General features: G+C 47.8%; 1 protein-coding gene across 1 annotated transcript in view; it reads right to left on the reverse strand.

Moving 5' to 3' along the window:
• NTSR1 (neurotensin receptor 1 (high affinity)) overlaps positions 1-16,608 on the reverse strand; it is a 183,934-nt gene that overhangs the window by 44,255 nt on the left and 123,071 nt on the right. The gene's annotated exons all lie outside the window — the stretch shown is intronic.

Below are 16,608 nucleotides of genomic sequence, written 5' to 3' on the forward strand. Positions count from 1 at the left end.
GTCCAGTGGCACCTTTAAGACCAAGTTTTATTCAGGTACCAGCTCTCCCTCCTCTGTGAGGGCAGATCTGCACGTTCCCCCCCTCCCAATAGCTAGCAATCCAAAACAGTCCAGTGGAGCCTGAGCGGTGGGTGTTGCCTTCTGACACGCTTCCGGTGAGGTCAGGCGGTGTGGCATATGCAAATAAGTTACGCTAGTGAGTTACGCTAATGAGCTCCTGCACCTCTTTTTCTACGAAATGACCCCTGCTCAAAAGGGACACTGCAGAGCTATTCCCCCCCCCCCCCCCCCGATAGCTAGCAATCCAAAACAGTCCAGTGATGTCAGGGGGTGTGGCATGTGCAAATAAGTCATGCTAATGAGTCATGCGAATGAGCTCTTGCACCTCTTTTTCTACGAAATGACCCCTGCTCAAAAGGGACACTGCAGAGCTGGAAAAAGTAAAGACGAGAGTGACCAAGTTGATGTGGTTGGAGCACCTTCCCTATGAGGAAAGGCTGAAGCGTCTTGGACTTTTCAGTCTAGAGAAGAAGACAGCTAAGTGGAGCTATGCCTTGACCTGGATGGACCAGGCTGGACGAATCTCATCAGATCTGAAAAGCTAAGTAAGGTCGGCTGTGGTTAGTATCTGGATGGGAGACCACCAAGGAAGTCTAGGGTTGCTAGGCAGAGACAGGCAGTGGTGAACCAACCCTGGACATCTCTTGCCTTGAAAATCCTATGAGTGGTCACCATACATTGGCTGCAATTGGATGGTGTTTTACACACACACCCCACGCACACACACAAGGGGAGACATACGTAACAGAGGTATATAAAATTATGCATGGGGTGAAAAGAATGGATAAAGAGAGCTTTCCTTATTTCCTTCGATCCTAGAATTTGGGGGTACTCAATGAAGTCGATACACAATAGTTTCCGAATGAACAAAAGGAAACACGTCTTTACTCAGAGAGCTATAAAAATGTGAAATTCACAGCTAGAGGATGTAGTGATGGCCACAGCCACAGATGGCTTTAAAAAGGGATTATACATATTCATGGCTGCTGCCTGCAGTGACTAAAAGAAGAAGAAGAAGAGATTGGATTTATACTGCACCTTTCACTACCCAAAGGAGTATCAAGAGTGGCTTACAATCTCCTTTCCATCCCCCTCCCCACAACAGACACCCTGTGAGGTAGGTGGAGCTGAGAGAGCTCTTTCGAGGACTGCTCTTGAGAGAACAGCTCCGAGAGAACTTGTAACCGGCCCAAGGACATACCAGCAGCCGCATGTGGAGGAGTGGTGAATCAAAACCGGTTCTCCCAGATTAGAGTCCACACTCCGAACCCCTACACCAAACTGGCTCCACAGGAACCTCCACATTCTCAGGAAGTCAACCTCTGAAAACCAGTGTCAGGAGACAACATCAGGGGAAGGCCTTGGCCTCTATGCACTGTTGTCGGGGCTTCAGAGGAACTGATTGGCCACCGTGTGAGACAGGATGCTGGACTCGATGAGCTATTGGTCTGATCCAGCAGGGCTCTTCTTGTGTTCTTATGAAAGTCTCGGCCTCTATGCCCTGTTCTTGGACATCCAGAGGAACCAGTTGGCCACTGTGTGAGACAGGATGCTGGACTAACTGGAACACTGGTCAGATCCAACAGGGTTCTTCTGATGTTCTTACGAAAGCCTTGGTGTCTATGCCCTGTTGTTGGACCTCCTGAGGAACTGGTTGGCCCCTATGTGAGGCAGGATGCTGCACTAGACAGACCGCTGGTCTGATTGAGCAAGATACTTCTCAGTGTTACCCCTTGCCATTAAGGAGAGGCATGTAGGTTGTGATAGCTTTTCCAGATCCCCTACTATCTAGCTCAAACTGTAATAGGAGAAATGGTCCTAAATCAACGTTTAATCCGCAGAAACAGATGCAATTTCTTCAGCGTGAGACTGCAATCAGTCCCGAGCACCTCTACCCTCCAAAATATCATATCTGCAGTGAAAATGTCAGCTGAAACATTGAGCAGAAGAGCACGGGAATAGATGGGGGTAATCCCGGCTTGGCTGCTCCTCGATGTCAGCAGGCTGAGCACTAAATTCCCCCCTGGAATCGAGCCAGTCATGCCTTATTTGTTGCTGGCGAGAAAGAATGAGTCGCTAACCCATTTCTACCCTGCAGGTGATGGCGGGAGCCGGAAAAGCAATTCCGTCGCCTCTCTTGCTTACATTCTGCGAGATGCAATTATTTCCTTGGGACCCGAGTAATTTCCAGTTCTTCTGCAATTGCTAACTGCTAGGCTTTCCTTCTGCTCCTTCCTTGGCCTGGGGTAGCTGGAAGCTCTCTCATGAAGGGCCAGAGAGTAGCATTTTACACGGGGGGAGCTGGTACCTCTTCCACATCCATCATAGGAAGCAGAAATTATTTTCTTCCTCCTACATGATGGCTGAACAGCGTTCCTTTCGGAGGGCTTGTTTCATGGTATCATTCTGAAGTGACAAAAGTGAAGTTCCCATTTTTTAATTTTCTTTGAATCGTTTAAATAAATTGCCTACCCTATCTATCAGGTTCAGAGTGAACAATCATAGAATCACAGAGCTGGAAGGGTCCCTGGAGGCCATCTAGTCCAACCCCCTGCTCAATGCAGGATCAGCCTAGACCAGTGATGGCGAACCTTTTAGAGACCGCGTGCCCAAACTGCAACCCAAAACCCACTTATTTATCACAAAGTGCCAACACGGCAATTTAACCCAAATACTGAGGTTTTAGTTTGGAAAAACCAACTCATACATTAACATAAGATGATCCAAACAAAGTAAAGAAAGCAATCCCAAATGCTTTCATTTACTTAAAATTATTTGGCAGAGAATTCGACACTTTAATGACAGTCTGGGCCTGGCTGGGGCGATGGCACGCGTGCCTACTGAGAGGGCTCTGAGTGCCGCCTCTGGCACACGGGCCATAGGTTTGCCACCACTGGCCTAGACCATCCCTGACAAGTGCTTGTCCAGCCGCTGCTTGAAGACCGCCAGTGAGGGGGAGCTCACCACCTCCCTAGGCAGCTGACTCCACTGTGGCACAACTCTGACTGTCCAGCCGGTACCTTCCCGCCCTTAATTTGAACCCATGATTGTGAGTCCTCTCCTCTGCAGCCAACAGGGACGGCTCCCTGCCCTCCTCTAAGTGAGAGCCCTTCAAATCCTTCAAGAGAGCAATCATGTCTCCCCTCAGCCTCCTCTTCTGCAGACGGAACATTCCCAAGTCCCTCGGCCTTTCCTCACAGGGCTTTGTCTAAAGATTATCTCAGGATAGTAGCCGTGTTGGTCTTCAGTAAAAAAGCCAGCTGAAGGGGTTCCAGTATGAAGCAGCAATCAGAGTGCTGGACTAGGATCAGGGAGAAGAGAAAAAGTGGATAGATCCATGGAGGATAGGTCTATCAGTGGCTATTAGACAAGGTGGACAAGGAGAGCCTCCATGTTCAGAGGCGGTCAACCACTGAATCCCAGTGTCAAGAGAGCCAGCATCAGGGGAAGGCCTCGGCCTCTATGTTCTGTTGTTGGACTTTCAGGGGAACTGGTTGGCCACCGTGTGAGGCAGGATGCTGGACTAGATGGACCACTGGTCTGATCCAGCAGGACTCTTCTTATGTTCCTATGAAGGCCTCAGCCTCCATGCCCTGTTGTTGGACCTCTAGGAGAACAAGTCAGCCACCGTGTGAGACAGGATGCTGGACTGGATGGACCACTGGTCTGATCCAGCATGGCTCTTCTTATGTTCCTATGAAGGCCTCAGCCTCTATGCCCTGTTGTTGGACCTCTAGGGGAACCGGTTGGCCACCGTGTGAGAGAGGATGATGGACTAGATGGACCACTGGTCTGATCCAGCATGGCTCTTCTTATGTTCCTATGAAGGCCTCAGCCTCTATGCCCTGTTGTTGGACCTCTAGGGGAACTGATCGGCCACTGTGTGAGACAGGATGCTGGACTAGATGGACTACTGGTCTGATCCAGCAGGGCTCTTGTTATGTTCCTATGAAGGCCTCAGCCTCCATGCCCTGTTGTTGGACCTCTAGGGGAACTGGTTGGCCACCGTGTGAGAGAGGATGCTGGACTAGATGGACCAGTGGTCTGATCCAGCAGGGATCTTCTGGTGTTCTTATGGAGGCCTCAGCCTTCATCCCCTGATGTTGGACCTCCAGGGTAACTGGTCAGCCAACGTGTGAGACAGGATGTTGTACTAGATGGATCACTGGTCTGATCCAGCAGGGCTCTTCCTATGTTCTTACATTCCTAACCAGGTTTGAATTCCAACTCATGCCATGGAAGCTTGCTGGCTGATCTTGGGCCAGTCACACACTCTCAGCCTAACCTACCTCACAGGGTTGTTGTGAGGATAGAATGGAGTAGAGGAGAATGGTGTAAGCCACCTTGGGTCCCCTTTGAGGAGAACAGTGGGGTATAAATGAAGTAAATAAAAAAAATAAGCAGCACCTTAGATTAAGGTGTCCTAAGTATCACTTTAGAGAGCTACAAGATTTTTGGGGGATAAGTTTTCTAGAGTCAGAGCTCCCTCCAATGACCACATTCTTGCAAAATCATCAAATTAACTACAGATGGTTGATTCCAGAAGGACTTGTCTTTAAATTTAAAGACAAGAGAGAAAAGATAGACTCCATTTTCAAGGCTCAAGACTTTTTGAAGAGGCACGCCAGCAAAGAGGAAGAAGCAGAACTCGCTAAATGGTTGGTGGTTAGCAGCGAGGAAGACAGCAGCTTGGAGGGAGAGGTCAAAGAATCGGAAGGTGGGAAAGCAGCAAAAGGTCCAATTTATAACTTGAGAGATAAAAAAGGGAAGCACCCCAACGCCTGAGGTCTTGTTCGGAAAGCGCGATAAGAGACAATACTAACCCCCAAAGGACATTATTAACATATCTAAAGTCTTTATTTTTTGCAGGTAAAGATGGAAGAGGATCGTTTATTCGCAGAAGAAACCACAGACTTTGTGAAATACTAACAAAAGACTAATATACTAACTTAAGCATCACTCACCACTTTTCTTCCCGCTATATACCCTTCCTGTTTTTCTGAAATTTAAAAGCAATAAAATTATCTCCTTTTTAGGAGAGTTAATAATTAAAAAAAGAGTCAGAGCTCCCTCTGTCAGATACCTTGACTCTCAAAAACTTAACCCCCCCCCACATGCTGACCTGGATAGGCTAGGAAAGCCCCATCTCGTCAGATCTCAGAAGCTAAGCAGGGCTGATCCTTGCAAGTACTCGGATGGGAAAACTCCAAGGAATACCAGGACCGGGACGCAGAGGCAGGCTAGTCAAACCACCTCTCTGAAAAACATCCAAGCCCCCAGAAGGGGTCACCAGAAGTCAACCATGACTTCCAGGCAAGCACACATGCAAAACACACACAAACACTTTTTAAAAAAGCTTACCCCCCCCCCAAATTTTGCTGGTCTCTATGGTGCTACTGGACTCGAATTTAGCTCTAATATATTTTTTTCATATATATTTTTTGCATCCTACTCCCAAATATTTTGGATGAGATGTAGTGTGTGTGCGTGTGTGTGGGGGGGAAGTTTTCACTGTTGCTCCCCTGAGTCAAACAAAGAGTTAAACACTTCAGATGCCGTGATTTCAGGTAGGGTTAGAACCCTGCGGAGTCTGCTCCGAAAATAATCTGGAAAAAACGGATTAATTTCCTGGACATCTGCTGGACACCCGGACAGTTAATCCGGACTCTGGATTAGGTATGGATTTGGCTTCTAGTCTCTGGGACGTGACAGTGATGTCATCGCTATGTTCCAGGGGATGGCTGCCGAAACCCTCCCGGGGTCTCCCGTGCGGGGCTTCAGAAGAGGGAATCCCATCCCATTAGAAGCTCATTCTTGCTGGCCATCAAGTCACAGCTGATTTATGCCGACCCCATGAGGTTTTCAAGGCAAGAGACAGTCAGAGGTGGTTTGCCATGGCCCGCCTCCCTGGACTTCCTAGGTGGTCTCCCATCCAAATACTAACCGGGACTGACCCTGCTTAGCTTCTGGGATCTGATTGGACTAGCCAGGGCCGTCCAAGTCAGGGTGAGCCATTATTAATGCGAAGAAAATGACAGCACCTTCCGGTCTGCAGCTCAGCGTCTTAACCTCTGCGCCACCGCGGCCCATCTACACATGGCCAAGTCCTGGTGTTTATTGAGGCCCTCTACAAGGTCTTTGTGCGGCATCCATGTGCAAGGAGAGGTCCGTGTCACTCACGTGGCTACATGTAAGTTTCATAGCTAGGGTTGCCAACCTCCTTGAGGCGGCTGGAGATCTCCCACTATTACAACCAGTGCTCCCTCTGAGCCGTGGAGTCCTGAGAACAAAAAAATCTACTTTGTGAGCTACTGGCATTAGAGAAGTGAGCGAGCCGTTTGGCTGCTGCATACATTAGTTTGCTCTCGGGAGCCGTCCTCCTGGAGCTGAGAAACAGTGAACCTTTGGCATTTCGGCTGGAAGTTCTGTTCAACAGTGTGTCTTTTAAACTGAAGAGCCACGGTGGCTCAGAGGTTAAGATGCTGAGCTGCAGACTGGAAGGTCGGTAGCTGAGAAGTGCTGCGTGACGGAGTGAGCTCCTGTGTCAGTTCTCCCGGGAGCAAATGGCTGTGTTGGAGGGTGGACCCTGTGGCATTGGACCATGATGATGTCCCACCCCACCCCAAACTCTGCCCTCTCTTGGATCCACCCCCAAATATCCAGGTATTTCCCAACTCGGAGCTGGAAACCCTAACTATCATCATCGATACCCAAGTGAAGCAGTCAGGGGTCATTTCGTAGAAAAAGTTCAGTCATGACGGCCACCTGACTACGGAAACGTCTTCAGACAGTGCTGGCTCTTGGGCTTGGAAATGGAGATGAGCATCGCCCCCTAGAGTCAGATTTGCAAAGCGAATAGCAGCATGGGACAGTTTTGAGGATACAAAAACAGTGAGGCAGGTGAAGCTAAAGGTGCTTTTGCTGGCTTGCTGTCGTTTCAAAACAGAAAAGAGCCAGTGTGCACCCAGCGGGCATGAAATTCCCATCACACTCAGGGCACAAAGTCCTCATGTTGTTGACCAACAAACACCAAGACTTTGTAATGTGTAGGTGGAAGTTTAGCGTTATGGCTTTCAAACCCAGAATGCCGTCTGATGTGCTCAATGAAAAAATGACTTATCACAAAGCTGTGTATATGCATTCTGACCTGGCTACCCCGGGCTATACCGAGAGCCAGTCTGGTGTAGTGGTTAAGTTATATACTGCAAACTACCTAAAAAATCATACGATCAGGAATGATTCGGTCTCTTCTTCCAAGTCCATCCACAAGTTCAAAACGTCTTTTTTGCCTTATTTGAGATTACATGGTTCGGTCAAAGCATACAGGGTCAATGTAACACAGGACCCCCCAGCTTTTCCCATCCTGTGGGCAATTTTGGAATTCTGACACAATATGTTGGGCAAAAGCAAAGACACTGGGGTGTCTGTTGTGGGGAGGGGAGGGGAAGGGAAAGGAGTTTGTAAGTCACTCTGAGACTCCTTTCAGGTAGTGAAGGGCGGATTATAAACCCAATCTCTTCCTCTTCTTCTACCAGTCTCATCAGATACTGGAAGCTAAGCAGAGTCGGCCCTGGTCAGTACTTGGCTGGGAGAACACCAAGGAAGTCCAGGGTCGCTATGCAGAAGCAGGCGATGGCAAACTACCTTGCCTCATCTTTTGCCTGCATTGGTCTGTCCTAACCTGGCTGGCCAGGTCTTGTTAGATCTTGGAAGTTAGTACAAAATTAACATATTGCTGAACAAGTTCTTTAGACTTTAACAGTATATTCAAAATTGATATTTTTAATTCCAATGGAAAAACTTCATGAAGAGACCGAGGTCCCCATACAGCAAGTGCAAGAACAAGTGCAAGTACGAACTTTCTCGAGCTGACTGTTCATTTCGACCTTTGTCTTCGTCAGATGTCTTATTCCAATGGAAAAACTTCATAAAGAGACCGAGGTCCCTATACAACAAGTGCAAGAACAAGTGCAAGTACGAACTTTCTCGAGCTGACTGTTCATTTCGACCTTTGTCTTCGTCAGATGTCAGTTTCTGGTCTTTTCTATTCAGAGTTTCCAATAATTCCAACAATAAGTGTCAACATTTCAAGAATGGCTATTCAAAGCTCCCTCATTCACCAAATTTTTCTTCCGGATAGTAAATTTAGTAGATTTACTATCCGGAAGAAAAATTTTGTGAAACTGACATCTGAAACTGACATCTGACGAAGACAAAGGTCGAAACGAACAGTCAGCTCGAGAAAGTTCGTACTTGCACTTGTTCTTGCACTTGTTGTATAGGGACCTCAGTCTCTTCATGAAGTTTTTCCATTGGAATAAAAAATATCAATTTTGAATATACTGTTAAAGTCTAAAGAACTTGTTCAGCAATATGTTAATTTTGTACTGATATCTTGTTGCTGGGTCCTTTGTTGAAAACAATTGTGACCATAGATCTTGGAAGTTAAGCAGGGATGGCCCTTGGTTAGTATGGGTTGCGATGCAGAGGCAGGCAATGGCAAACCACCTCTGTTAGTTTCTGGCCTTGAAAACCCTACAGGGTCACCCTGAGTTGGCTGAGACTTGATGGCACTTGACACAAACACACAAGTGTATATGCTGTATTTTTACATCTGGGTATTAGGCATGAGACTGACTTTTGCAAGCCATCTGGTTCAATCCTGATCTCCATCGTTTGGAGTTCATTTCTTCTTTTGCGCGGAACGGACTCGTCGGCCCTGAACGTTTGCACCAGCTTCTTATGCAGAATTCCCCCATTAAAATGAACCTTTTCCAAATGTCGTTTTGTGTGCCGCTGCAGAAGGTCACCGAACAGCTCTCCATCTACATGCAGCGAGACACGGAAAACCACACAGTGCAGGTGACTTTGGAGAGACAGTATTGTACAGTGGTTAGAACATCAGACTAGGATGGAGGAGATCTGGGTTCAGCTCTGCACTAGGGTTGGCAGCTCTGGGTTGGGGAATCCCTGGAGATTTTTTTTTGGGGGGGGGGATTCTGGAGATAGTGGGGTTAGGGGAGAGGAGGGACTTCAGAGTCCACCCACAAAAGCAGCCATTTTCTCCAGGGGGATTGATATCTGTGGATTGGATATCAGTTAGAATTCCAGGAGATCTCCAGGCCTCACCTGGAGTCTGGTAAAACTACTGTCCGCTGTGCTGTGTTCCTCTTGAGACAATCATCGACCTCACAAGTCGGTGTGAGAATAAAACAGAGATGAGTGAAACAGGCATTCTGCCCTGAATTCCGTGGTGGAAGGGTGGAATTAAAATGTATGCTAGAGCAGTGGTTCCCGATCTTTTCGGTATGGTGGCCCACAAGTCCAAATTTAGTTGCTATGATGACCCATCCAAGGCTGGCCCAAGGTTTTTTGGCACCCTGGGCAAACTATGCCCTTGGCATTCATCTAGATCAGCCCTCCATTGTTCTACCAGATGTTTCTGAGAAACCAACACAAAGGACACAGCTGCCCCCACTGTAAACCCCAAGCAAGCGGCAAAACTCCAGACACACCCTCTAATCCCCCGTAAAGATTCTAAGAAACTCACTCGAGTGACCATCAGGATACATTTTACTGGCTTGACATGTATTCGCCGTGGAGAAAAGATGCCAACTAGTGTATGACATGGAAGGTACTGTTTCCAGGGTCAGATCTTGGTTTCCAAAATACAAAAGAGAGCAACAGAAAATGCAGGGGAGGCCATTGGGGAGGGCTGGTCTGTGACCCACTTTCTGTGGCCTCATGACCCACTTTTGGGTCCTGACTCACAGGTTGGGAAACACTGTGCGAGAGGAAGAAGGGTGGGTGGGTGGGAATTTGCTGTTGTTGAAGGAAAGGTGAATCTTTGGTCCAATATACATGCACTTCTTACTGCAGATTTTCAGAGCAGTAAGCATTTAATCTTGAATCTGGATTCTGTGCCGGCCTTCTCCACCATTCGTTTTCCTCCGGTGTATTTATTCTGCAGCTACAATTAAAAAACCCACAGTTTTATAAATCAGGGTGGAATGTCACTTGTGACCTGTGGGGGTGGTGGTGTCCAAAGTTTTTTAAAATTTACACAGTTGCCCTGTTGCAGCTGCACAGTAGTGTCTAGCAAGCATCTCCCATTTAAATCCTCATGGTTCAGGTTTTGCGCGTGTATTTTAGAATTATTTTGTTGAACCAAAGGGAACAGAAAGGAATACAGGGACAGGGGGGAAACCCAACGTTGATACTGACAAGACTTTTTTTTGAAACTGACAAGCAGTTGTGAAGCCCCTTTCCATATTGCCAAGCGGTAGGGGATTCTCTGCTGTGTTATCGGCCACTGTGAAAAATGGGAGAGTGACGTGATCTCATAATATGGGGGAACATGTTGAGTGCACAGAATGCACAGTAGAACCCCCTGACATTGCAAGCTGTGATCGTTGGCAACACATGTGTGTGTGTGCGTGGTTTGCGTGCACCCCTGCAAAAGCAGCTGCATCTCCACCAGGCTTTGCACAGGGCTGCAATTTGTATGGGGGAAGAGTCCTCTGGCAGAAGCTCTGGAGAGCTCTTTTAGTCTTGCGCCACTACATTGAAAAAAAAAAGGGGGGGTATTTTTGCTGATGCCCTAGCACAGCTGCATAGTGACTCTAATCCCCTGCCCTTCCTTGCAAATTTGCTTGCTTTTCTCTTTCTGGTTCCCTAATTTGATCCTGCACACTGGTTGTGATCTTGGCAGTTTTTAAAAGCCTGTCCTGCGCTGATTGCACTCTGCCCTCCAAATGAATCGATCCCAAGTGATTCTTAAGTTTGGAAGTTTGCAGAAGGTCCAGGTGGCTCAGGTGCCATTTTAATGTTAGGTTTCTGGAGACTGTCAAAATGCCTCCCCACCCCAACTTTGTTCACTAAAGCATTAAAGGGAAAAATGTTTCCAAAGCTTTACACTTCCCGTCCCAGTCTCTCTCTCTCTCTCTTTACATCTCATGTCAATTTCATTCCATGCTTACAACCGCCCCCCTTTATTTTGAATACATGCAGCACTGAAATTCAACTTGTTTTGTACTGGGGATGCTGCCGTTTACCTCCTCTCCAATCCCCCTTTCAAGTCAGTACCAGCAGGGAAGTAAACCTCATGCAGCTCCCTTAAAATCCCTCCTTGTTTTTTTTTAATTATTATTATTCAGCGGTCTGAGACTAACAACAGTATTATATTGCTAGACTCATGCTGCTTGTAAAAAAAGTAAAAATTTAAAACAATGAGGGAAAAACAGAGCTTGTACACTGATGGGGGGGAGGCTACAGAAGGGGCAAAGTGGGTGGAACGACCTCCGTGTGGGTGGGGGAGTGACCATCAAGGAGTGGCAAAAGGGTGGGGAGAAATCCGAGGGAATCTGTATGCTTTTGAATTACCTTTGGCTTGGAAGTGAAACAAGGGGGAAATCAGCACAAAAGCACACTCAGAAAACCTGTTATGTATTGGGACTGAAACATTCCAGGGCTCTTCCACCTGAGAGGGGCTGAGCTTGGAGCCCAAGAACAATAGCCCACCAGGACTCTGGAAGTAACCAATGAAGAAGTAATGTTATGTAAATAGCTATTTAAACAGGGCTGAGGCCCTGGAGTTTAGTCTTGCTCTTGTTGAAATCACTAATAAAGTAGAGCTGATCTCTAGACTTGGGGTCTGCTCATCTATGGAACCCACTATTTAACAAAACCCATGAAAACAGAGACCAGAAAGCCAACTGAGCACTGAAGAGAGGAAAGTCAATGCAGATCAACAAAGAAAACCCGACAGACATGCACGGTCAAAGCGAGGGGAAATGCCATGCATAATAGGCCTTTGTCACACAAGCAGGAGGCTAAATCTGTGGCTGCGGAGATAAGCCATGCAGGGCTACGCTGTCAACACTCACTCCTCTGCACCAGGTGAGAGAATATCTCATTGTCAGCTTATCTCAGAAAACATGGAATGCAATTGCATTAGGAGCTGAAAATTGCTATGAATGAGCACTATTCGGGGGGAAAAATAAACTAAACAGGAAGGCAATAAAAAGAATACGGGACCACAAGCTATTTGGGAGGAAGGAACATCATGTGAATTCTGTGGAACAAAGAGGTGAGCAAACAGTGCCAGTGCCAAAGAGAAAGGTTAGCGTGCAAGTGTTCGGAGGCGAAGAATCATACATGTATTAGAACATAAGAACATAAGAAGAACCCTGCTGGATCAGACTGGTGGTTCATCTAGTCCAGCATCCTCTCTCACACAGTGACCAGCCAGTACCTCTGGACAGCCAACAACAGGGCATGGAGGCCTTCATAAGACCATAAGAAGTGCCCTGCTAGATCAGACCAGTGGTCCATCTAGTCCAGCATCCTGTCTCACACAGTGGCCAGCCAGTCCCTCTGGATGGCCAATGACTAGACATAAAGACCAGGGCCTTCATAAGAACATAAGGAGAGCCCGGCTGGATCAGACCAGTGGTCCATCCAGTTCAGCATCCTGTCTCACACAGTGGCCAGCCAGTTCCTCTGGACAGCCAACAACAGGGCATAGAGACTGGGGCCTTCATAAGAACATAAGGAGAGACCTGCTGGAGCAAACCAATGCTCCATCCAGTCCAGCATCCCATCTCCTTCCAGTTCCTCTGGAGGGCCAACAACAGGGCAATCATATCGCTGGGCCCAAAGGGACAGCAACAAGCTGGTGATGCTAGTGAAGAATCCTGAATATATTTATTGCAGCCTGCAGCCAATTGCCACCGGAAAGGCCAGCTGGGGATAGCAGCAGAGATGGCCTTGAGCAGCGATCGAGACCAGGCAGGATGAGTCAGAGGGAAGTGTATATTGCTGGGCCCAAAGGGACAGCAACAGTCAAGCTGGTGATGCTAGTGAAGAATCCTGAATATATCTACTGCAGCCTGCAGCCAATTGCTACCAGAAAGGCTAGCTGGGGATAGAAGCAGAGATGGCCTTGAGCAGCGATCAAGACCAGGCAGGATGAGTCAGAGGGAAGTGTGCTTGAGGCTATGTGTTTGGAATTGTGCGTTCGACTGGCAGAGAATGGAGTGTGAGGAAGGTTGCCAGTCTCCAGGTGGCGCCCTCAGATGACCTGGGATTACAACTGATCTCTAGACCACACCGAACAGTTCCCCTGCAGGAAGCGGTTCCTTTGGAGGGTGGACTCTATGGTCCCTCCCCTCCCTCAAACCCTGCCTCCACAGGCCCCACACCCAAATCTCTGGGAATTTCTCAGTTTGGATTTGGCAACCGTAAATGTGAGAGAGGGCCATTGTGGAAGTTATCAGGAAGTGATGGGGGGGAGCAGGGCTGCCCAGTCCTCGCCACTGCCTTCCACAGGTCCCACACCCAAATCTCTGGGGATTTCTCAGTTTGGATTTGGCAACCATGAAATTGCTGAGTGGTCGGGTTAGAAGTTATCAGGAAGTGATGGGGGGGAGCAGGGCTGCCCAGTCCTCGCCAGGGGCAGGGAATATCTCGCCCCCAGCTGTCACTCCTGCCGCCAATCAGATGGCTGGCGAGGGGACTTCCTGGCAGTGGAGGGAGGCCGAGCCCAGGGTGGCAGTAACGTTGCTGGCGATGCAGTGACTTCACTTCTGGCATGTACCGGAAGTGACATCATCATGTCGCCAGTGACACAGGATGCCCTGGTATTTGCACAAATCTCTATGGTAAAAATGGCTCCTACTGCAGCGTTTTTGCCCAAATACCAGAATGCTCTGCATCTCCAGTGATGTGATGACATCACTTCCGGTGCACACCAGAAGTGACATCTCCACATTGCTGGTGATGAAGCCTGGGCCTCCCTAACAGTATGCCCTGTCTCCAGCAGACATGAATGGATTTCTAGCTGTCATATAAACTGAAACACAACACTGCAGCTGTGAAGTGTGTGCCAGATTGAAAATGGACTTTGATAGAAAAAGAGACACTAATTTTGATGCTTAGAAGTTCAGGGAGTGGTTTGGGGATTAAGTAGCCTTTTTTTTCCAGGGGCAAGGAATATCCCACCCCCAGCTGTCACTCCTGCCGCCAATCAGTTGGCTGGCGAGGGGACTTCCTGGCAGTGGAGGGAGGCTGAGCCCAGCGTGGCAGTAACGTTGCTGGCAATGCAGTGACTTCGCTTCTGGCATGCACCGGAAGTGACGTCATCGTGTCGCCAGTGACACAGGATGCCCTGGTATTTGCACAAAACTCTACAGTATAAATGGCTCCTACCATAGCGTTTTTGCCCAAATACCAGAATGCTCTGCATCTCCAGTGATGTGATGACATCACTTCCGGTGCACACCAGAAGTGACATCACTGCTTCTCCAGCAATGCTGTTGTGATGCCAGAGTAGGCAGCCCCCCCTCCTGGTAAGGCCCCTGCCCCCGCCTCTTGCTGGGGGGGGGCTGGCGAGCCTAGGTGGGGGTGGGGGTGAAACGAAGAACCAAGGGGCAAAATTTTGAGATATTAAGAGCCACACCCAGCATTTGAGATGGGGAAGGCTGTTTCCCCCTGTTTTAGGTGAAATGCAATAGATTTTCGTGAGCCCTAAAAGTTGTTTTTTCTTCTGATTTTAAAAGAAATTAAAACATTTTCGTGGGCCCCTAAAAGTATTGTGGGCTGTAGACATTGTACCTACTGTGCCTAATGGATAAGTCGGCCCTGATTTCAATTCTTCTTCCTCTTCCTCTTCCTCTTCCTCTTCCTCTTCCTCCTCTTCTTCTTCTTCTTCTTCTTCTTCTTCTGCTTCTCCTCCTCCTCCTCCTCCTCCTCCTCCTCCTCCTCTCTTTCTCTTCCTGTCTCTGTAACCTCACTGTTAGGCAACATCTGCAGCCCTGCAGGGGAAAGAAGCTCAAAGGAGTCAATCTGAGTGAGAAAGCAGCTGCTGGAGAAAAGCACAGAGGTCCCTTCCTGTTCCTGAAACCGTTGCAGGTAGATCGAATGGAATCATTGGGATGCGAACGTCAGTAGCAAGGAACACAGAGGAACAGTCTCAGCCCACCGAGTGTTGATCTGAGAGGAAACTTGGCTGAGAGATAATCGAAAACATCTAAGAAGGGAAGAGACAGATGAGGAGGTGGGAGCATCCAGCTTGGCAGGAGGTTTATTTTGGCACTGGTCAAGGGGCACTGAAGCGGCACAACGGCAGCAAGAGCGTAAATTGTGAATCTTCTTTCTCACTGAACCAAGGGAGGCCGGAGAGCAGCTGCCCCATTTCTTTTGTCAGGAATGTCAAAGGTGGCCTTTTGAAGCCACTGGTGTGGCCCACCAAGATGGATGACAAGTCAGCTGCCTAGGGAGGTGGTGAGCTCCCCCTCACTGGCAGTCTTTAAGCAGTGAGATAAACACAGAAAACACCGTGTTGAAATAACACAATATTCACATGCACTTATAGCTAAATATATTTGCTTTTTATACACAACATCAACTCTAGTGTATTGTAAACACTTTCAAACTACAACATCACATTTCAAACACTTTCAAACTAAGTTATATAACATGAAGAGTCCAACTGTCTTCTTCCTGATGGAGGATAAATACCAATGTACAGTTATTTGTACCGAACAATGCAGCAACCTATTGTACATTTCCCAAGTGATGATCCATCAGGTAAAGCTAGCAGGCAGCTTGTATTTCTCATCGTGATGATTCAGCTTAGCAAGCAAGCCCAGTAGATGTATTTTCCCATGAGGTTATTCAGCTAGCAAGCAAGCCTAGCTTTAACACGCCTCCCGGGCATAACCTGCGTGTTTCGAACAAATCTTCTTCAGGCATGAATTTTCTTGGAACCACAGCTCTTGAATTTACCCGTGCATAAGTCAAACAATGTAAACAGAACCAGAACAGCCATGTTACATCAGGAAGAGGACAGTTGGACTCTTCATGTTATATAACTTAGTTTGAAAGTGTTTGAAATGTGCTGTTGTCGTTTGAAAATACACTAGAGTTGATGTTGTGTATATAAAGCAAATATATTTAGCTATAAGCGCATGTGAATACTGTGTTTATTATTTCAACACGGTGTTTTCTGTGTTTATCTAACTTAGCCATGTTCCCTGTGTGCTTGCTGTTAGTCTTTAAGCAGTGGATAGACAAACACTTGTCAGGGATGCTGTAGGCTGATCCTGCATTCAAGAGAGGGTTGGACTAGATGGTTTCTATGGCCCCTTCCAACTCTGTGATTCTAAAAACTGAGGAGGGGCTGTGACCAGTGTTCCCTCTAAGCTGAGGTAGTGCAGTTTGATGTAGTGGTTAAGTGTGCGGACTCTAATCTGGGAGAACCGGGTTTGATTCCCCACTCCTCCACTTGCACCTGCTGATGTGACCTTGGGTCAGTCACAAGCTCTGGCACAGCTGTCCTTGAAAAAGAGCAGTTTGTGTCAGAGTTCTCTCAGCCCCACCCACCTCACAGGGTGTCTGTTGTGGGGAGGGGAAGGGAAAGGAGTTTGTAAGCCGCTCTGAGACTCCAAGTGAAGGGCGGGGTATAAATCCAATCTCTTCTTCTGCAGACCCGTAAACAGGATTTTGTAATTCGGGGGGGCCTTTAAATAAGTCGGGGGCGCTGACGCC

Source organism: Gekko japonicus, unplaced genomic scaffold (genome assembly GCF_001447785.1).
Source record: "Gekko japonicus isolate JY-2015 unplaced genomic scaffold, Gekko_japonicus_V1.1 scaffold2654, whole genome shotgun sequence".
NCBI lineage: Eukaryota > Metazoa > Chordata > Lepidosauria > Squamata > Gekkonidae > Gekko > Gekko japonicus.